The sequence below is a fragment of the Rhinolophus sinicus genome, chromosome 17 (genome assembly GCF_057876585.1).
Source record: "Rhinolophus sinicus isolate RSI-liver-muscle chromosome 17, RSI-T2T, whole genome shotgun sequence".
In the NCBI taxonomy this organism is placed as follows: domain Eukaryota; kingdom Metazoa; phylum Chordata; class Mammalia; order Chiroptera; family Rhinolophidae; genus Rhinolophus; species Rhinolophus sinicus.
Window position 1 is genome coordinate 80,698,677 of NC_142517.1, and position 23,187 is coordinate 80,721,863.

Here is a 23,187-nt window from a genome sequence, read left to right on the forward strand (position 1 = left end):
AAAGAATAGGATACTTGGAAAATACATATTTTAAACAGTTGGACAGAGACCGCTGGTTCATTGTTTTTTTTCCTGCCAAGCCATTTCCACTTAGGATTCAAAAAAACCACAATTTGATATTGGATTTAGAATGAAATTTTCAAAGAAACACATTGCCGGGGAACATGCATGGAATTCCCTCTGATAATAACATAAAACACAAAAGGATGGAGTCTGACCGCCCAGTATGGTGTCTCCTTCTGGCATATCAGGTAACCAGCTAAAGTATGTATTTGTGCATACAGAGTGTGTTGCTAGATTGTAAGCTGCTTGTGGATAGGTGCTTGATTTATGTCTCTTTTTATCTTTTATACAAATCTGTAAATAATTAGTACTAAACAGATACTCAGTCATCTGTAAAATGCTATATTTAAAACTACAATTTCACTGAGACTGCTATGGTCTGTGTTAGTAGGGCCTACTAAGAAGCAGATGTGCCCAAAAGTAGATACCAAGACAGAATTAAACTTACAAGAAAATTTTAGGGGAAGTGCCTGTGAAAAAAGAATAGAAAGGAAGCTGCAAAAGGCTGAGGGAGACATCAGACTATAATGCAGATCTGACCAGGAAGAAAAGGAGGAAGGAAAGAAGGGAGGGAGGAAGGAAACATCTTAGATTGAAGTGAAGTTCTAAGAAAAGTTTGGTGAGGCCACCGAGAATTACTCAAGCCAAAGTTGCTTGTCAAAGAAATCCCACATCTCCCAGGAACGAGTCTGATTTAGTATATCACTATTGCATTCAGTCATTGATTGGGAGTAGCTGCTGGAAAGTGTGACCTCAGAGCAAAGGCACTGAGATTTCAGAGTGCCGCCCCTGGAGGTCTTAGTCTATAACACTCCCTGCAGTGGGAGATCCAAGAGGCATGTTATCAAGACCACCACACAGTCCTGAGTCACAATTTGTTCATCTCTCCAGTGACAACAGAAGTTTTTCTTCTTGAATGAGATCTATTGGTGGCTGTGAAGCTGAACTGGGAAAACATATATAAAGGGCACAGCACATAGCATATAGTGATTGCATAAGAGGCAGCTCTTTTCTTATCATTAATGTTACCTGCCAAGCTACCATTTACTACTACACTACATTCTGTGCTAAGTACAATGGACACTTTATATGCAGTGGGACGTACTGAAAAGAACATAAACTTTGGTGGTAGACAGAATGGCCTTCAAAACCAGGATAGGGCACTTACTAGCTATGTGACCCCATCGGGCAAGTTATTGAAAGTCTCAGTTGCCATATCTGTAAGACAGAGATAAAATATAATAGATGGTGGTAAAGGGAGTAGAAGAAATCAAGTATTGGTGTCTGGTACATACCAGTAATACAATATGTGGTTCCTGTTATTACTTCTGAGGATTGCAAGAACCCATTAAAGTTATTGGTCTTGAGAGGCTAACCTATATGGACTAGACCGTCAGCGCTCTCCAAGCTCTAAGGTTTCTTTTTTGGATTTGCTGGAAGGGAAACCCTTGCAGGAAGCTGTAGGAGGGTGAAAACAATGAGCTCAGGGATGTATTTCCTTGGCCCCCCTCCCTGTGAGACGTGGCTGTGTCTTTCTGCCAAAAGTCACTGTTCTTTACAACATAGCAGACTCCATCCATTTCTCTCTCTTTCTGGATTCTGATAACTGCTCCCTCCCCTTTCTCTTCAGGTCCACTGGGGGTAAGACCTGAGTTGTCACTGCCTCCAGTTTATTGCACTCGTCTGTGTAGCTCCCCTAAACCCATGCCTTTGTGAATCACACCCCTGGAATTCACCCTCCCTTGAATTATCTTACTTGGAGTACTACGTCTTCACTTTCCTTTTCGGACTGCCAATGGATGTTAGTCCCCCTTTCCTCATTCCCACATCCTCTATCCAAGAAACATATGAGTATTAGATGTTATTTCAGTTAAAAATAAATAATAATCTTTTAAATAGGGACAATGAAAGACAAAAGGGGTGGTGATGTTATCCTTTATTGGGAATCTGGCACCAAGATAATTGGTTTGATTTCAGAAAAACTTACAAGTTCTTTCAGAGACAATGGTGTTTGTAAACAACCATGCCAAGACCTAGGGAGAGAAGTGTGGACAAGAAACCCACTCTGCTGAACCCCTGGATAATTTAAGGTGTATCCCTTAACCTCTCTGATCCTTATATCACAATGTAGGTAGATATGTGGCTGGGACCACTTTGGAAGTAACAGTACTGGCCAATAAAATATTGTGTATGGAGGGAGATTTCATGTTTTGGTTCTTGGAAAAGTGCTTTAAAATTCTTGATCAAAGGACAAGTATATCGGTGGATTATTTTGTCTTCAGTGTGTGCTTGGCTTGCACTTGGAAGGATTTGCTGGCTGACCTCAAGATATTGCCAGGCAAGGTCGGTATGACTCCTGTAGAGCCCTTAAGAGATGGTGGGCAGGCAGGGAAGCCTGGTGCTCAGGGAATATTTTCCTGTTTTTCCAGCTGATATGGAGCCTAACAGCCCTAGAATAAAGTAGCTTGAAATCGATGGCCCCAGGTATAAAAATGTTATTAAAGAAAGGAATGAAAAATCAGACACCATCAGTGTGAGTGTGAAACCTCCAGCCAGCAGACAATTTCAAACAGATTTGCAGAGGATTTTTCAAGAGGTACTCAGATGACATTCAGTATTTTCTTGGACCTCGAAGACCAGACACGGCGCCTATGTGATACCTATGTATTTGAGACAGATGACCTGTTCATGCTCTGCTTTTTGGCATTGAGAACAATCAAGGAGAGCGCTCTCTCTGGGTGGGAGATATTTTCCTAATGGTTAAAGTGAAAGTTTTTGGCTCCTGGTTTGGAAATAGCCACACACCACACTAATTAATTATGCTTTAAGGGATGTGACTTAAACTAGATAATTGAAGAGAAATTGGATTGGCTGTGCTTTTTTCTTGGGGAAGAAACTCAAAGCACTCAGCAGCTGAAACAATAGATGCCAGAAATTAGAAGAGGGTAACAATGAAACCGACCTGTGAGAACTCTGAATGGGGGGAGATCTTCCTTCCTTCTTCCTACACCCCCGACATGCTTCACCCCCATTGTCTTTCACACATCATTTAGGCGCCCTCTGTGGCTGTACTTCATGCTGTGACTAATCTCCTTTTGAAAGAAATGACAGTCAGTAGAGCACACTGTACGTTCTCATCATCACAGTCACTCTGTCACTCTCTTTAATCTCAGGCGCCAAGAACACCAAACCCAAGACCAAGTAGGGAGGGGACTCCCTTCGTCAGGGACATTGTGTTTAGCAGAAGAAGAAATACAGAATTTGGATTGGATTCTTGTTCAATCCTTACTATTATAGCTATGCTATTTTGGGCAAGTTTCTATGGCTCTAAGGCTCATCTGTAAAACGGGGCTGTTGTTAAAACTCACCTTGCATAATCGCTGTAATGAGTACATGGAATGACGTATGTAGACATACTTTGTAATTTACCATGTCAATAAGAAAAACACTTTCGTTCATTTTCAATTTGTTGCCATATTGCCTTTTGATAGAGTATAATCACTTTGGAAAATTTTCCTCTGTGAAATAGATCCGTTCATATTGATTAAGCATCTGCTTTATACAAGGCCTTGTTTGTGCTACACGCTATGGAGGATATAAAGGTGAGTAGCACATGGTTCTCTCTCTCTTGGATCATACAAGCTAGTCAGCGATTTAAGACACTCAAAAATAACTACTTTCCCCATCACAATATTTTTCTCCACCCCATGTGGCCCTAGTGGGATTGTCAACATAGACCCTCTCCCCTTTCCATTTTTTCTCTGTTCTGAGAGTATTAGTTGTAGTTCTTTGATTTTAAGCAACAAAAATGAACTCTGGCTGAGTTGAACAAAAATGGGACATTGGGTAAGATTTTAGCAATAGCAGAGTCAACAGGAAATAGGTAGGTTCCCTAAACACCAAGCCTCAGACAAGGAATGAGGTGTGCATATTGAGGGTTCGGCCCTTCAGGAAAACTTGGAAGGAAGTGAGAGAAGCACTACAGGTAAGTGCGAGGAGCTAAGCAAGGATGTGGTCTTAGATAAGGTCTTAGTTTAGAAGTGTATATCTTAAGGTAAGGAGGCTGGAATTTTGTGCTTCCCTATCAGTCAGTCATTGGCTGCCTTGGGGTGGGGGAATACTGAAAACTCCCAGGCATCTCTGAGTGAGGTAGCCAAGGGCAATGCTCTGGAGAAAGTTGAAGGTGTAAGTTGCTACTGTGTTTCCCCCAAAATAAGACCTAGCCAGACCATCAGCTCTAATGTGTCTTTTGGAGCAAAAATTAATATAAGACCCGGTATTGTATTATATTATACCCGGTTTTACAGTAAAATAAGACTGGATCTTATATTGATTTTTGCTCCAAAAGCCGCATTAGAGCTGATGATCCGGCTAGGTCCTATTTTTGGGGAACCACGATAGATGCAGTACACACAGCAGCTGGGTAATGGGTACAGTGACTGGTAAAGGGGATATGTCTAGGGCACCATATAACATCTACTTACTAAAGGAGATCAAGAAGGTAAGATTCAGAAAAGGTCAAGACCCAGATTGCTCTGGGGGATAAAGTGGGTTTCAGTATCAAGAATGAAATATGTTAGAATGAATGAGCCCCAACCATTTCCCCATTACTGAACTCTCTGCTTAAATTCAAAGTCCAGAGAGAGCGGCTCTGATTGGACATTGGACTGGAGAAGTTCCGTTGTTCTGTGGGTCACTAATCTGGGAACACAAAAATTGAAATAGAAGGAAATCCGTCTGCAGTGGGAGAGAATGAGGCCATACCCAGCCGGGAACAGAGCTGAGAGATGGAGTCTGAGAACTGATATCTTTAGGAAAGACTCCATCCATGATGAAGGCCGCATCACACCTTAAGTTCCCAATTGGTCAATAAATTCCCTTTGATTTAAGCTACTTGAGGCAGATTTATATTATTTGCAATCAAATGAACTGGTAGGCAGAACGTTGATGCTGATGTTACTCCTGTGAATATGTTACGTTGCATAGCGTGAGGAACTGTGCAGATTGTAATTAAGGTTACTAATCAGCTGACCTTAAAATAGGGAGATTCGGGAGGCCTAATCTAATCATACAACTCCAGAAAAGCAAAGATATTTCTCTGGATGGCAGCAGAAGGGGAAGTCAGAGATTCGAGGTACTGTTGTTGGCTTGAGGATGAAGGGGCCATGTGTCAAGCAAATGGAGCTCTCAGTCCTGTAACAGCAGGAACCAAATTCTACCTGAAAGGGAAATCTTCCCCCGAGCTTCCAGATAAGATCCCAGCCTGGCTACCACCTTGATTTCTGCCTTATGATCCCTGTGTAGAGCTGCCTTGAGGTATGTTGTGCCCAAATTTCTGACCCACAGAACTGTGAGAGCGTAAGTGGGTATTGTTTGAAGCCACTACATGTGTGGTTATTTGTTGTGGCAGCAACAGAAAACTAATACATGAGCCACATACTTTTTCATTCAGTAACATTTGTGGAGCCCCCTGCCTTCGTGTCCAAATGTCTAGAGCCACATGGACACAAACACTACGTAAATACTAAAAGTAAATAATTATACAAGGCTCCTCTCAAAGGTTTTATGGCCTCTTTATAAAAAAATGTTTACTTCATGGAAAGGACCATGTCTTATTTATGTCTCTGTCTCACAAAACTTTCCTGGCATGCAATATGTATCAACTCCTACTTGTCCTACTCAGTGGAATAGTTTCACAATACAGTTGGCTCAACAGTGCATAGTGCTAGGGTATAAAACACTAAGGACTTTTGGGTGGGTTGCAAGTTATGTTTTAGGGAATACTTTTTGGTTCCTGATTTGGCCTTCAATTTATGTCATATGTGAAGACAAAAAAAAAAATTCCTTTAAATGTTTACGGTTTTCTCCCCTTAAAATATAGAACTACTTGGTCTCCGTAAGGATTCTTATTTTGGTCCTGGAATTAAGATACTTTATGGCTCATGATTAAAATGCCCCAACCATCAGCATATATTTCAGGCCTAAGGCCTGGAGCTGATTCAGAAATCAACAAACTCAAGTAATTATCTTACATCTACTTTTCAGTAAGTTAATGTAATTATGCTTAACTATGTGTTTCCCTTGGTGACTTATATTAGTGTCCAATCTATTATAGTTGCTGATATTCGTTTTCTGTAACTGTTTCAGACTGTGCAGGGTGTCCGGGTCCTGACTTTGCATTTCAGGGTAAAATACTCAGGGTAAAATTTCCCTATATGCCAGGCAGGGGTCTGAAGCCTGCCCCCTCACTCCATAGATCGCCAACATTCTCAGTTACCAATTCCTCTCCGAAGACCGTTTCTGGGAACTTGCAAACAACTGGTCTTGGACACTTTGTAGTAGCTTCAAACTGTCTCCTGACTAGCTTACATCCCCTCCTTTTACTGCCTATCTCTCAGTTGGGAGTGGGGATGTACCTTAAATGACCCCAAGCTCCACTTTCCTTATGATTCCTGTACTTGTGGGGAAATATCCAAGTACTCTTAAATTCTGATGTTCTTCCACAGGATGGCTAATAACTATTTCACATTTCAGAGCCATGAGAGTTTAGCATTCCAGTAACTTTGATCCGTATAACATATCTAGAAACAAACAAACAAACAAACAAATGAAAGAACTGTTCTGTCACGATTGATTCTGTTTTTGCAGATGTGCCATTCTTGAGTTACTGCTGTCCTTGGAATCATAGCTTCTCATCTGAAAAGGGATAACAGTATTAAGTAACAGTTTGGGTCTATCTTTGACATCTTCCCTTGAGAAGTGTTCAATGTTGCCATTATCTTGACAGTTCAAAAGCTAGTCATGTGGTTGATATTTTACCAATGAGATAAATGTGGAAAAAATGTCACTTTTCGTTTTATTGGTTCTGTCAGTACAAACTTGGCAAGAGATAATAGTGAGGAGATATTGGTATTTAGGCGTGTTCATATTTACTTTTGTGATTGAGTATTATGGTGATTTTCATGTATCCTTACAATGACCCTGTCTGGTTTAGAAGTTCTGCAATTACAGTGTCAAACCTGTTTCCCATTCCTGCAGACAGAGGCAGCAACAGTCACCAAACACTGCAGTTTTGATCAGATGCTGCCACGCAGCGATGAAAAACATTTTATATTAACCAATTGATATTTATGACTTATGTGGAAAAAGAGGCCTTTCATTTTCTTTCTTTTTTGTTCTTGGCAAAGTTTGCTGCATAATTTGATCTGTCTTTTGTTTTTTGTTTTGTTTTCTCAACTCATCACTGTGTTTTACATGATCAAGGGTATTGTGTTTGAACCTAAAATAAAGGGAGCTGGTTCTCTTTTCCTGTCTTATTATTAGAGGACCTTGGAACACATGTATGACCATGGCCTTTTACTTTTCTGGTTCAAATTACTAGAATTCAGAACTTAGCCTTGGTATTCTATTAATAGTAAAATCAATGAAGAATTAGTTCCTCACTGATTTACCCCCTCCCCCCCTTTTTTCTTTATGAAGGATGATTCCATGAAGAAATAAGGTAACAGCATGCTGGTGTGGCTAGGAAAATAAACTGTAACAATAATAACAGCTATTGCTTATTGAATGCCCAGTCTGTTCCAGATAATTTACACGAATAATATCACCTTCTATTTATGACAATGTGCTAGGACAGGTACTCAGACAAACCCTTTCACTGAAAGCTACTAATAGTACTACTGAAAACTTCTGTAGCAGATACAAGTAAAAGTGTCAATAATTACAAAAAAGCGTAAATGGAATAAATGCTTCAGATAAAATATAAAGATTGTTAGACTGGATGACAACACAAAAGGAAGACTAAAAAAAATGTATCAGGAAAGTCTCATCAAAAGAAAGATGCTATAGTTATTTTAATATCAGACAAAATATGCTTTACAGCAAAAGTGTAATTAGATAATCTCTTCTTAGTGATAGAATATTTAATTCACCAGGAAAATATAATAATTTAAAATTTGTGTTTCCTAACAACATCTCAAAATGAATAAAACAAAAGTTGACAGAACTAAAAGAGAAATGAATATATCCACAGTTACGGAAGGAGGCTTTCATATACTTCTCAGAGAGCGAGTGATGGGACACATAAGAAATCAGTAAGGAAAATGAAGATTTACACGATATGATTGATGATCATGTCTAGTAGATGTGTAAAAAAAACATGTCCCCACAAAAGAATATGAATTCTGTACATGAACACAAGGGACACTTGCAAACGTTGACCATATAGCAAGTCTCAATAATTTTCCAAGTCCTGGACCATTCTTTGAACACATTGTAGTAAAGCTAGACATCAATAACCAAAAGTTGACCAGTGAAACTCCATAGACTGAGAAATTAAGAAATACATTTTAAGTAAATCATGAGTCAAAGAAAATATCATAATAAAATTGGAAAATATTTAGAATGGAATGATAGTGAAAAATGCTATCAAAACATATGAGTGCAGATAAAGCAGCAATTAGAAATTTTAGCTTTTAATGATTGTATCACAACAAAAGCAGATTGAAAGTCAATGAGTGATACATTCATCCTCGGAAGATAGGAAAAGAACAGCAGAGTAAACCCAAAGAATCTGGAAGAAAGGAGAAAATGAAGACCTGGGCTGAAATGATTGTAATAGAAAATAAGCATTGAATAAAAAGGATGAACAAAATAAAATTTGGTTGTTTGGAAAGACTAATAAAATTGACACGTCTTTGGCAAAATTGATCAAGAAAAAAACAGCAGTCCCAACTAAACAACATGAAGAATAAAAGGGGGGTTTAACTGCCAGCATTAAGCAGGTAATAAAATGATAGTATGAACAACTTCATGCCAATTAATTTGCAAATTTACATGAAATTTACACATTCCTAGAAAAATATAAGTATCAAAACTGATTCAAGAAGAAACAGAACACATCTAACCATTAACAACATTGACAGGTAGTTAAAGACCTCACAGAGAAAACTCCGGACTTTAGGTGGTTTTACCATGGACTCCAACCAAACATTCAAGAAACAAATACTTTCAATTTTACAGAAACTTTTTCAAAATAAAGCAAAAGAGGAAACATATCCCAACTGATTTTATGAGGCTAGTGTAACCTGTAACCTTGACAGCACAAACCTGAGATAGACTATACAAGAAAGGAAAATTGCAGGTGAAACTCATTCAGGAGCATAGATGCAACAATCTTAAAATATTAGCAAAGGCAATCTAGCAAAGAAAATACAATATACCTAGGTTCTGTCTATCCTAGAAATGGAAGATTTTTATTTAAAAAAAAATTAGAAAAAAAATCAATGTTATTCTCCACATTAACAAAAGGGAAAAAGGTGGTCTCAACAGATGCTGAAAAATGGTTTGGTAAAACTCAACATCCATTCACAAAGACAAAACAAAACAAACTCAGCATACTAGAAATAAAAGGAGTTTGTTAACCTGATAAAGAGCAACTATGAAAAGCCTACAGCACATATCAGACTTACTAGTGAAATATGAAAGCTTTCCCTTCAATATCAGGAATAAGACAAGTATGGCTTTATTTATTTGTGTATTTATTTATGTCAGGTGACACTTTAATAGGCTAGAAATAAAAAACCTGTCTTTGGAGATAATCAAGAGCTACATGTGGACCAGAAAGGAAATCAGAGGCACAGCACTTCGGGTGTAGGGGAGGAAATACCAGGCCAAGCAGGAGGTCGGTGATGTCTGAAGAATCCTTGAGTATGGTTATGTTTAGACCGCTTCATTCTGCTGGGATCCCTGAGAAGCCACAGACACATCTTCTCATGAGGAAATTCCTTGGGCCCCTCCACACTGGCGTCATGGCTCTCGGTCTTCAGGTAGATGTCCAGCAGCAAGCACAGGTGCTGTAATTGTTGGTCAAGAGCTGATGGCTGTGCCAGGGGCCGCACAGCTCCTTGTAGCACACCCTGACCTTGCTCTCCATTGCCCAGGTAGTGTCATCATTGCTGTTGTTTTTCCCTCGTTTCCAGTTCAGATAGAGCTGGAAAATGAATGGGATGGAGGGGTAGCTGGAGTTCAGAGCCAGAGCAGCCTGGAGTTTGGCTGTGCCCCTTTCCGAGTACCATGTAGTAGAGATTAGTGTCCCCAGACAGCTCCAGTGTCTTTGGTGAACTGCAGCTCTGTGTAATCCTCATGGGCAGTTGTCGCCCATTTAGCAGGTAAGAGACAAGCCTCTCAGGGAAGAGGTACTGGCAATCGCTGGTAACGGTCCAAAGCCATGTTCCATGGATGCAAACTGTGGATGGCCAGGCAGGACTGCAGCCTGGTCTTCAGCAGTTTCATGGGGTCTCCCTGTGGCTGGCACTCAGTGAGTGGCCAGCAATCCCCGTGTGCTGGGGCGGATCTTTGGGGCAGTGGAGGCCATCCAGCTTTTACCCACAAATAGGGGTGACCTAGGTCAAGTACATAATCTCTCAGAGTCAGGATGCCAAATTTATCCAGCTGGTACTCATTGGCTGGCTTTGGAGTGTTCTTTTCATGATCCCCAGAATGCAAACAGCTCAGGACTGAGTCAGGAGACAGAAAGTCACCTCCACTGATGGGGGTGATTGGCTCCATGACAATTGTTGCTTTGGCTTTTACTGTCATGATGTTGAGGTTCATGAGATGGTAGAAAGTCAGGTGAGGTACGCTGTCACCTTCGTATTTGAGGTGCAGCACGACAGACAGTAGGTGCCTCTTCAGCGTCTCCTTGAGCTTGTCCTCCAACTGCGCTCCCAGCGTGAATCACTGGCATTTTGTGGTCTTCCCGTCCTCTGCATCCCAGTTACTCTCACCATCTTAGGAGGCCTCATGGGACTTGAACAGAGCCTTGGCTACATGCACACTGCCTTCGATTGCCACAATGTTTTATCACAGGCCTGTCCATACGCAGTGGCTTGGACAAAGTAGACATAGGGGGAGGTGGCAGGTGTCTGGCTTGTGAGCCTGGTTAAACAGCAGGAACAGATACTCTTGCACCGGAAGGGAAGCCTGCATGATGCTGTTGAGGTGAGGCTGCTCAGGGGCTCCTTCTTTACTTCAGTCTCCTGAAGGACCTCCCCCTTGTTGGATAGGCGTTCTCAGTACTTCTCCGCTAGGCTTTTCTGCTACGCCAGCTCCCAGTCCAGATATGCAAGGGTTTGGTGCCTTCAGCCTTGTTGATAGCTGGAGCCTCCCTATAAACCTCCTCTAAACTGACCAGATCAATTTCTTCATCCTTTGACTTAAACTACAGATGTTTGGCCATCTCCTTCTGCAGACACATCACCTCATACAACAGGTTCTGGAGCTGCAGGTGATAGGCTTCTACTTTCTGCTTGGCCTTGGGGATCTGATCTTTTCCTTTCTTCAATGTGATGTGGGCTAATCGGGTACGCTTCTTTAGTCGTGAAATGCACAGAGCCCTGGTTCCTCCATCTTCAGTCTCAAATGCCCCGTCCTTGCTTCCCCTTCTAGTCAGGTCCTGGATCTTGGCCACGAGTCTCTGTAACTCCTGGCATGTGTACTTGTACAGCTCACAGTATCTGCCAGGGTCCTGCAGACCCACCTCAGCCTCCTTGCTGTAGTATTTACCATCTTGCTCAGTGTCAGAAGGATTCTGTTTCCCCTCAGCTGGAGCTCCTTCACTTCAGATCACTTTGGGCTTCTGGTTTTTGTTGTTGTTGTTGTTTGATTCTGATGGCATGGTTGTTTGGTGAGGTCAGGCAGAAATAGCAGAGACCTCAGGGGTTGTTGGGAACATTAACACAGGAATGGGGAAGGTGATGAAAATGGTGTTGGAGTGGGGTTTGGATGGCACATAGTGATCTTAAATAATGTTGAATACCACATGGCATCCTCAACCTGTCCCGGCGAGCACATGTGTGCATATTTTTACAGTTCTCTTCAATGTTGTACTGAAGGCTCTAGCTAGCACAGGAAGTAAAGTTGAAAAAAAATTAAAATTAGGATTGAAAAGTAATAAGGAAAAATAGCATTAGCAGATAATATGATTCCTTACATAAGAATTAAAAAACTACAGATAAAATATTAGAATTAATGAAAGCTTAGGAAGCTTGCTATGTATAAATTTAAGTGCATAAATTGAAAAAAAAAAGATACCATTTATAGTAGCATCAAAAAATAAACTAGGAATAAATCTAATAGAAGATGTGAAAGGTGTTTTTGGAGGAAATCATATATTCTCTCTAGTTTTTATACCAGCTCTACAAGGGTATTAATATCATCCATCAAAGGGGTAAAGCAACTTACATAGATATCACATATCTAGAAAATGGAGATGATAGGATATCTAGGTCTGTCCATCTCCAAGGACTCTGTTTTCCCCATATAGTAACCTTGATTTTGGGGCTTCCCATGGTATGCTCAGGCCTATGTGACTCCAGGCCCTTGGCTGCATGTCCCATTTCCTAACTAGAGAACAGTGACAACTTGTGTCATCAGGTCTTAAACACTGGCTGCCATGGCCATCCCTTCATCTCAGGTGGTCTCCGGCTTCCTGGGATTGTGATCTGGGTGTTGGCATCTCTTCCACAGCCAGATGTCCTAGCAGCCTTAGCATATGGTCTGACCTTATTGGAACAGATTCTGCCCAGAGAACTGGGTGACATAATCCAGAAATGGGGAGTTGAAATGAAGGTGAATTTTGACCAGTAAGAGACTACACATGGGAAGGAGCTATCGTCCAATAGCTTGCTTTTCTCTTCCACCCTCTACAAAGGGCTCTTCTAAGAGGTAATGGTTCTGTGCAAAAACTCTGGAGATGTCCCTTCTTTGTGACTGAAAAACCAGCTGTGTTTTCCTGTGACGCTGTGGCCATTTCAGTAATGCACCATTTTATATGTGTTCTTCCTTTTTCCCTGACTCATTTCCTTTTCCTCTCACTCTTGCTTTCCTGAGCTAAAACTCCCAAAGCACTAAAGCTTTGCCTTGTTGTCTGATTTCCAGGGAACCTGGTCTTTGACACCTACGAAGGCTCAACTTCTCCAAAATTCAAAAAGGTGTCACAACCTATTAACAGATGTGAAATGACTTTCAGTGCATTGCTATCAGCATTTGGAAACATAATGAAATAGAAGAGAAGCAAAATATCAGAGTACATCATTGTCGTGATGGTAAGTACCATTTCCTGAAACTGTTATTTCCGATATGTGTGTGTGTTTGAGGATGTATGTGCATAATGAGTTGTGCTGTTAAGTGTGTGTTTTATTGTGTGTCATGGTCAACAAAGTTTGAAAGCCACTGGTCCAGGCAGTGGGTACATGGAGTGATGAGATCATGTTATAACTGATTTCCAGTCGCATGGTCACAAATGCCCTATCTGTGGAAATTTTGAATGGCTTAACTCCTTACTTTAACAAGTATTAAAATGTCTGAAGAGCCCTCATATGATTTATCTATACAGGGTCAGCTCTCATTTGTTATCTGCCATGTTAGAGGAAGTGTATTTTGAAATATTCTTCTCTTGGAAGCCAGATGGCATGCCTCATTTGGAAAAATAAAGGGGATTATCTAGTGGATAAAATTTTATCTAATGTTCTGATGTGTCTCTTTATATGGTTTTGTGAAACTTTTATACAGGCAGATCTATTTTTCTAGTAACAACCATTGATAATCCAGGCAACCAACATAATGTGAATTTTTCCTTAATGTATTTTTCCTTAATGACATTATATCTGAACTGTATGCCTCCTCTTCCAAGAGCAATGACCACTTTGATCTTGGAACATCCTGATTTGAAGAATGTGTATGGGGGGGTGGTGGTGATGGAAATATAAGTTCTCAAAGCTATGCGTGGACTTGCTGACTTTAAAAACAAACACCCAAAGCAGGTTTTACTTTGCATGTACTGATGTAACCTGAAGATATTAACTGAGAACAGCTGCTGAGTTGCACTTAGTTAAATATTCTGAGATAAATATTCTGGCCAGACACGTAAAAGAGAAAAACAAGAATGTTTGTGAAGACACAGAACAATCTTTAAGGTATGATCCAAAAGTCATAGAAATGGCAAGTGTTGTCTTAATTCCTCTATGATTCTACAAAAGCATACTGCTGAGAGGCAATTTGAATGGACTCACAGACTGTTTAAAATTCAAGGACATGGTTAAGTTTCCAAGACCCTACTGAGCTGCTTTTAATTTTATAATTCCTAAGTAGCAAACTGATAGACCTAGCTTTCTTATTTGGTTGTCATAACACAATCATTTCTACAATTACTGCCAATCCTTCTGAGAATTTAATGCATTTGGAAGTCTCTGAAGAGACATTTCAAAGTTCATTCTATCCACACCCAGATGGTCAGATCGTTAAAGCTTGGCAAAGCCAGAGAGGTTGTTTATTCCTTCGCCATCTAATTATTATACAGTAACTAGTGATCACTACTCTGTGTCCAGACAGTAAAGGATTTGTAAGGTATTTGGAATATTTTTACTTATTCACATATATTAGTGATATGCTAAGTGAATTTAAAGTATCATGTTTATGGGGAAGGATGAACACCAGTTTCATTTTTAGAGCTATTTCAGAAAGTATGCATTGACCAGAGGAGATCTGATTCAATATTCGTTCTTCCTGCTCTGGAGTCAGTAATAACAAAGGCCAGGTATCAAGCATGTAAAGCGAATGCGTTTTGCAGAAGCAGACCTGACCTACTGGTCATCTTCACAGGTGTGCACAAGTCCCACTGCTGTCTGCTTGTTGATCACCTTTGTGGCTGATCACATTACCTTTCCTGTATTCATCTTCATTGTTAAATGACTGCTCAGTTTCTCCCATTAAAAGTCTACATTTGTTCTCCCCACTTCTTGATTCTGAGATTGGTCATGAGACTTGTTTTGGCTGATGGCGTCATGTGTAAATCCAGTGTGCAAGTTCCAAGCTTAGGCCTTAAGAGACTTTGTGTGTATCCACTTCCTCTCTTCTGCTGCTGCTATATTCGTGAGAAGAACATTACACTCCTGCTGGTCTCAGGAGAAGTTTGAGAGACATGTGGAACAGAACCGTCTGGCCAAGTCCAATCTGGATTAGCTAACCTGCATCGCAGGAGCTAAGTAAGTGCTTATTGTTTTATGCCGCTGATGTTTTGTGGATATTTGTTATGTAGCGTTATTGTAGTAATAGTTGACTGACATGCCCGCTAAATCTACTTGTGATTTTCAGGAAATTCCTGAGCCCTGTCAGATTTGGGAAGTTTGTCTTGTGGATAAAATAAGAAATTAATTGGGGGCTTTGGCTTTGTTTTTCAGCTCTAAATTTATGTATCTATTCTTTCTGGGGCTCATAGTATCTTCAAGTAGAGGTCAAGTGTGGCACAGTATCACTTGACATCTACACACATAATTCCAAAATGTATGTGTTCCGCTGCTCTGGCCAACACTTCCTCTGTAGTTAGTCAGTTTCCATGGCTCATATGTCCACTAGCTCTTTTTCTCCCTCATGCCTGAGGTTACAGCGGGCTTTATGTTGGAAACCAGCCGAGTTATAAAAGCATTCAAAGATACCATTACCTCAAGTAATTTTGACATACATAGGAGGTATCACTGGGTACATGGAAAATGTTAAAAATTATTAGTACAATCCCTACAGGAGGAACTTCTTTTCCTAGATGTTATTTCTGGAATCATCAAGGAGTTCCTTGATAAAAACTGAGGATTACACTCACTGTGGTATAACAGTTCCTACCTTGTAGTACGTTCATGACTTCTCACAGCAGGAACTCATTATGTGAACATTCATGACATAGCTTATCCGGCCACAGATATGATGCTTCAGTAAATATGATGCTTCCGATATGATGCCTGGAAAGGAAGGCTCTTCTCCATCTACTGGGATCTCTGTAGCTGACAGGCTGCTCCTGACATTTTCTAGAGTATGTTTCACCTCTGCTCTCCCATCAAGCAGAGGCGGGAGCATTTAATGGTGGGATTGGATATGTTCTGGAGTCACAATGGCACCTCTTGAATACTTGTGGAACATCTACATGAGAATTTGAAGAGCATCTTCACGTGTTTTATTATTCTGGCAATAAAGGAGAAATTATACTTGGCATTCCATTAAAATGGGTCACAAATTCCTCTGTGAGCTCGGACAGGTAGGTAGGAGAACCTAGTGTTTGCTCTCTAACAACCCAATGCTCTGCATTAAACTTAGAGAAACCAGTGTTCCCAAACTAGAGTAACTTCTAGAGTACCTTCTAGTACCTGAGGGTTTTAACTGGCTCCCTGAGCTTCCCCGGGGGGCACATTGACTCCCCAAAATGTAACATTCCAACTCAGTCCCTGTGATTGACCACAGAGGACATGTGAGCCTGAGATGAAAAATTCAGAGACAGTTTAAAATATTCCAGAGAACATGGGGTATGTCCTTCTACGTGTTCAAATGACTCTAGTAGTGCCAGCTCAAACTTCTAAGTTATGTCCAAACAGTGCTAGAACAGTCAGGCCGTCCCCTTGAAGGTTTATGGAAGCATCAACAGTAGTTGAGGCCCTAGAGGCAATGAGGTATTGCAGGAGCCCAGCCTAGCGAGTTCAACTCAGACCAGGATGGACTCTGAAATACTGATGCAGAGATTGTTACTCTTTTCCCACCCCTTTCAGGATTCCAAGTGTACCCAAGCATCCGACACCTGAAATTTACTAGATTAACAAATGCCAGAGAAAAGTCTTTGATTTGTGAATTCTGACTTAAGACTGGATCAAATATGTTTCCTGTGAGTCTCTATTGACTCTATTTATCTATGACTAGACCTTGAGAGTTCTGAAAATATTGTGGCAGATAAACTTAGTGGTTCAGCCAGACTCTGATATTAAAAGCCACAGTGAGGGTGGGAAATCGAAGAACCTCCTAGCTACTAATTACAGCCCAGTAGTAAAACCACAACTGGGAACCAGGCTGGGAAGCCCCAGGGAAAGGAGCTGTCCCTAGTTTTGGTGCTGACTGCCCAAAGCTTGTTCGCCCTACAGGGAACAGAAGATATGTGTATTAACAGGCTGGTGGTTTTCGTGAGCCCCATCTAGAAACACCTAAAGAGGGAGAAGAACAGGAGAAGAGAGGAGAACGGGAGAAGAAAGGAGTGAAGAGGAACAGTATAGATATAAATCTGAACTGGGTAAAGATGTCCAGTTTAGCTTCTATTTTTCTAGCCCCTTTTCGGGTAAACTAGGGAGAATGTCAATAACAGCTTGACTATATAAGGGAAACCAGATACAGCCTGATCCTGGGATTATTTTACCACGTACCCAATAACCCATTGAAGGAACCATGGTAAAAGTAAGTTTAGTTATAACTTTCTGAGAGGTCGGAACCATGGTAAAAGGCAAGTTTCATTACAACTCCACAATCTCAAGCTACTGTCCTATTTAAGAACAGGTTGGGGGGAGCAGGAATGGGGTTGGAGGTTGTGCAAAAGGGTGCAGGCATTCAGAGTTTAGAAAAAAAGAAGCCCCAGGCCAGCATAATCTTTGGGGTCTCATCTGAAGCCTTGAGTCATGTTTCTGTTAAGTAAACTCAGCCATGCATATCCAGACTAATGTCTTACATCTGTAACCAACATCAAGTGTTAATCATTGGGAATAAAGTATAAAATCTGCCATCCTCTGGATGGTGCCCATCCATGCTTTGGTTTCTCTGTCTTTAAGCCCTGTACCTATCTTATGTGCACCAAGGCATTTCCCCCACCAATCAGACTTAGGATTCAGGGCAATAAAGGGGAGATGTCTTCCCTCATATCCTGTAGTTGAAGCATTTCCTGCATGTCTGTGCCCTGGTTAGAAGCTTCATTCTATGATCACTGAACACCAGATATGGATTGGTCCCCCCAAGGATTCTTCCAGAAATTCCTGGCTCTTGGCCTACTGTCTTGATGTCCATCTTTGTATGAACACATCGCCCATAAAAGCAAGTACTGCCTGTTTGGATCCTGGTGTTAACTTCTGCCTGGCATCACTGTTGCCATGTCCTCCTCTTTTCTACCCACTGACTGATTCTAATCACAGCTTTAACTCCCATTTCAAAAAACTTTTCAGAACAAAGAACTATGAGAAACAGTTTTGTGTAGTGGTTAGGAGGACAGATTCCAGAGCCACACTACCTGGGTTTAGATTTTTGTCTCTGGCTCGGACTATCTCTGTGTCCTTGAAAAAGTTACTCAAACTCTCTGTGCTTTCCTTCATTTGTTATAAAACAGAGATGGTAATAATAGAACCTACCTCATAGGACTGTTCTGAGTATTAACTGAGCTTCATTCTCTCCTTTACAAACTGGGTCAACAAAAGCATAACACATGCCTTATATGCTAATTGCCTTACACGTATCATCTGTTTTTGATCCTTACAAGTGTCTGAGATAGAGCCATTGTTATCCCCATTTTATAGTTAAAGTCAGAGAAGTTGAGTAACCTTGGAAAGATTAAACAGCCACCAACTTGTGTGGCTAGGACTTGAACATAGGCCTGACTCCAAAGTCTGAGCTATTGACATTATATTATATGACCTTGAATTGGATAATTGTCCCCATTCAGGCTTGTTATTCAGTTGGATGCCCAGCCTTTATCCCATCGAGCCCTGGTCCTCTCAGATTCCTGGTCAGCCCCCAGATTGTGCAATTTACTTGGTTACAGCAGTTTAGATAGAGGGTGTTGAGCACAGCAAGAATGAGCTCTATAGAACAGTAATCCTTTTGTTTTCTTTCCTGTTGAGTTTGGCTCATTCAAAAAACTAGTCACCTAGCTGTGGTCTTGATTGTGTGGGACAGAAGGGCTTCTACTTCGCCCAAAGACATTCAAATGGGTATGTGAAGGTGCCATCTTGTGTGTGTCGTGATGCTCTTCCAGGAAACCAATGTGAGTGTGGATCAGTAAAAAACGTAAAAGAAATTTAACAGTGGAAATGGAGACATTTTCTTTTGAAAGGCAGAAAAGAGTTTTAACTTCGTGGAATATATTGAACCACTTTGAAAACATTCTGAGACTTGAATTATAGCACAGTGCAAAATGTTTCAAATAGAAAGCTCATTTTTAATTCAGAATAATAATTAAAAAATTGAGAACACTTCCTTGCAATGAAATCTAAAATAGAGTCAAAGACTTGACCTAAATATATTTGAGTTTGGAAAAAAGCCACAAGTTTTGCGTGTGTGTGTGTGTGTGTGTGTGTGTGTTATGGACTGAATGTTAACATGCCCCCAAGTTGATATATTGAAACCCTACCCTCCAGTGTGATGATATTGGGTGATAGGACCTTTGGGAAGTAATTTAGATTAGTGAATTGGTCATGAGGGTGGAGCCCTCATGAATCGGATTAGTGCCCTTATAAAAGAGACCCTGAGCGCTCTCTGACCGCTGCCACCACAGGAGGACCCAGTGAGAAGGCAGCAGTCCACACTAGAACCCACCATGCTGGCTCCCTGATCTGAGACTTCCCAGCTTCCAGAACTGTGAGAAATAAATGTTTGCTGTTAAAGCCACCTAGTTTATGACATTTTTGTTAAAGCAACCTGAATGGACTAAGACTGTGTATGTGAGTGTGTGTGGTTTGTTTTTCTTAGTCCTCTCAATCACAAAGTGGTGTGAGGATTTAGTTTGCAAATGACAATGTTGTGGTGCCTTTTAACCCAAAGAAAGTCCAAAATTGCTAAGCTATTTATACTGCTTTTTTTGGCTCTCCATATTGGAGCTTAAGTGCTTTAAAAGTGTTGAAGGAAAAAGGAAACTTTCAAGCTACTCAAAGATTTGAATTGCAGTGTTATCTAAAACTGTACTTAAGAGAGAGATTCATAAAACAGTAAAAGGAATTAATTAAAACCTTACATAAAAAAAGAAGCCGGCAGCTAAAAATAAAAACTACCATAGAGAATAAATAATAAAACTCTTCAGATTAAATGAGTAAGTCTTTCCGGTTTCTACACTCTCAAGCACTCTGAAGGAACATATAATTCTGTCATTGTGACTATTATTATTGTTAGGTAATTGCTTCAACTTAACAAGTCATTAATCTTCTGTCCTTTACAGGATGTATTGCTATATAATTAAGCGTCATAATATGTATCCATTGTTGCTAGTTCAAAGTGTGGCTCTGTATCATTTTATTACAAATCAATCAAGTGAAAGTAGTAATGTTTTTAGCTGACAAATGTTTTGCTCCTGGAATCAGAAAAATAATTTATTACTTCTTAACATTTGCATCTCCATGAAGAGCAACGTGGAGATAGTCCATCTTGATGTTCTCTTTTAAATTTTTGAGATAGGTGAACATTGTGTGAAACACCCCTGCCACCCGTTTTGACACCTCTTTGAAGCCACTCCTCCCCCCTCAAATGCCCACACCCGACTCCACAACTGACCCTCATTTTTTGGCAACTCGGTGACTGTTTGATATTCTCTGATGCTATTCCACTCTGTGCTGGTTCTGTATAGAGTGTCCTGCTGGGAATCAATCTCCTACGGCTTTTTCCTCACCTTCTCCTCTTCCTTTAAATTTCAGACACTCCTTTCTTCCCCATGTTCCCAGCTGATGACCTTGTTATTTCACTTGGAAAAAAGAAGCAATCAGAAAGGACTTCCTCTCTTTTCTACCAACAAATCATAACTGTACCAGTATCTCGTTCCTTTCCTCCCTTCCAGATTAACTCCACGTGTTCTGTTCTAAAGCTAAGCCCTCCACTTATGCATTGGATCCCATTTTCTTTTGTCTAACCCAGACTTTTCTCTTGCAGTTATCCCATTTCTGTCCTTTGTGATTTCCTCCATCTCTATTGGATCTTCCCATGAGCATAAAAGCTTCTTGTAATGACTCTCACCTGAAAAGAAAAAACCCCAAACCCTCCTTTGATCTCCTCATCTTCTTCCACTAATGAGGATTTTGTTCCCATCATGCCACTGAAACTACACTTGTTACTGTCACCAGTGACCTCTGTGTGGCCAAATCGCATGGTTAATTCTTAGGCCTCACCTTGACTTTCCAGGAACAATGGAACAGTTCAGCGTTCCTTCCTTTGAAGCATACTTTCATTGCTTGGCTTCTAGGACACCTCTGGTTTTCCTCTTCTCAAGCTTCTTTGCCTATATTTCTTCTTCTTGGCAAAAATCCTTTGCTGGTTTTTCTTCCACTACCCACCTGGAAACCCTGGAATGCCCTAGGGTCCCTGGACCCCATCAATTCCCCATCTACACTTACTCTTTGGGTGAACTTATGGTATTCAGTAGTTTTAAACAGTATCCACTTATTTCCAGCCATAACTCTTCCCTGAGATCCAGACATGTCTATTCAACTGCTTAGCCATTATTTCCATTTGGAAGACTGGTATACAGCACAAACATAACATGACTAAGACAAGATTCTTGATTTTCCCCACTGATTCTCTTGCTCCTGGAGAAATCACCACTGTTCATTCAGAGGGCGTAAGGCAAAAACCTCGGAGTCCTTCTTGAGTTCTTTCTTACTAAGTGTACGTACCCAATCTTCAACCTGTTCTTGTCAATTCTGGTTTCAAACCATTACCCAAATTGACGCATTTCTCCCTGTCTCTACTGCTATTATCATAGTCCAAGCCACTATCAACTTTCTCCTTGATCTCACCTCTCAGATATCCATTCTTTCAGCAGATACTCTAAGACCTCAACTGTATGCCAGGCACTATTCTTAGTGCTGATTTTGCAGCAAAGCACAAGCCAAACAAAAATCCTTGCTCTCAAGGAACTTAAATTCTGCCTGCTGGGGAGCTCTCCTTATTGTCCCCCTGGTCCTCTCTTTCTCTTTTCTCCCCTTCAGTTTATTCTTCACATAATACCCAGAATAATCTGTTTTAAAAAATTGAAAAAAGATCAAGTTATTCCCCCGCTGAAAGCCATCTGCTGGCCTCTCTGACTTCACCCCCACTGCTCCCTTTCACTTAGTTGGCACAGGCCCCCACCCCCCAAGCTCACTGAGCTCATGCCAGCTTCCTGGACTTTGTACACATTGTTCTCTCTGTCTAGAAAGTTCTTCTCTCAGGTATTTGTGTGGCTTGCACCCTCACTTCGTTCAGACTGTGATCAGTATCAGCCAGAGAGAGTTTCCCTGTTCACCTTTCCTTAAATAGCTGCCCCTCATCATTCTCTACCTTGGCCTTTGTTTATTTTCTTTGAAGCATTTGTCACTACCTGACATAACATTATATATATATATATATATATATATATATATATATATATATATATATATACACACATATATGTATGTATATATATTTATATATATTTATATTTATCTGAATTTTGTTATTCTCTCCCACAAGAATGTGATTGAGGTAAAAGATTTTGTATCTCTTATTCCCTGTTCTTTTTCCAGCATTCAGAACATTGCTTGCTGTATGGTGGACATTGAATAAATATTTTTTGTATAAATAAGTTATTGAATGAATAAAAATTATATGTTGTAATGGGGAAAAGGCCCATTAAACTTGGAATCAAGAGAGCTGGGTAACAATCTTGGTTTTCTCATTGACTGGTTATGAGACATTTCGCAAGTCACTTGGACCTCTTTGAGCCTCAGTCTGTACATTGAGAAGTTTGGACTGTGAGTGTTTAAATCCCAATTCTGACATTCTCTAGTTCTGTGCGCATGGTGTCTTCACACTGGAGAACAACTCCTACGCCTCATTTGGCCCCAACAGGACTGATGGCATTTTTTCTAGCGCTGCTGGGAAGTAGACATGGGATTTTTCTTTTCTCTGTATCCTGTCAGAGTTGAGATCCCTGCCAGGAGGGAAGTCACAGCATTTGCATCTGCATAAACATTTCAGTCAAGAACCTCCCCAAGTTACCTACTGAAGGGAATGAGCCAGAGTGGGGAATATCACACGGAAAGAGATTCAGTGGTGCTTTGATCAGAAAGTTCACTACATTTGCTTTCGATCACAATGCATACTCACTCAGGTCTGTAATCACTTACTCTGTTAGGCACAAATCCTAGCAGGGAAAAAATAGCATGTGTACACGACTCCATCTGTGTGAGCCCCTGCCAGAAACATTTATGAATCACTCGTCTCCTGATAGACAACTTGCTTTCCTCGTTTGCAATCATATTTCCCACAGATGTTGCCTTTGAATTAGCCATTGTCTCATTTAGTTTTGAATGTTTTCTCCTATTTGAGGCC

General features: G+C 40.6%; 1 long non-coding RNA gene and 1 pseudogene across 8 annotated transcripts in view; one reads left to right on the forward strand and one right to left on the reverse strand.

Annotated features, from left to right (window-relative positions):
- LOC109460765 (uncharacterized) overlaps window positions 1-23,187 on the forward strand; it is a 318,121-nt gene that overhangs the window by 50,310 nt on the left and 244,624 nt on the right. For 7 of the 8 annotated variants that reach the window (XR_016019545.1, XR_016019544.1, XR_012496611.2 and 4 more), the window contains one exon: window positions 13,003-13,169. This is a non-coding gene — a long non-coding RNA (uncharacterized LOC109460765). Of the gene's footprint in view, window positions 1-12,714; window positions 12,879-13,002; window positions 13,170-23,187 lie in introns of those variants that run through there. The other variant, XR_016019546.1, reaches the window with a different exon arrangement.
- Window positions 9,693-11,740, reverse strand: LOC109460770 (THO complex subunit 5 pseudogene; annotated as a pseudogene).